Raw genomic sequence first — 219 nt, 5'->3', positions numbered from 1 at the left:
ATCTCTGGTCGTGAGCGTATGGCCAAATCTGACAGGTTGTGTAGCTTTCTTGCATGCATCGATGACCTCTACCTAACCCAGGAGGTCTATAGACTGACTAGGGGAGAGGCATTGCTGGATTTGGCCCTGACCAAAGGGGAGGACCTGGTGAGCAATCTGCAGATCGAGGGAAAGTTTGGTGACAGTGACCATGAATTGGTCACCTTCTTAGTTCACCAA

The sequence above is a fragment of the Gavialis gangeticus genome, unplaced genomic scaffold (genome assembly GCF_001723915.1).
Source record: "Gavialis gangeticus isolate Ggan-Ray unplaced genomic scaffold, GavGan_comp1, whole genome shotgun sequence".
NCBI classification, from domain to species: Eukaryota; Metazoa; Chordata; order Crocodylia; family Gavialidae; genus Gavialis; species Gavialis gangeticus.
The sequence above is the reverse complement of the archived record's forward strand: the minus strand, read 5'-3'. Positions refer to the sequence as shown.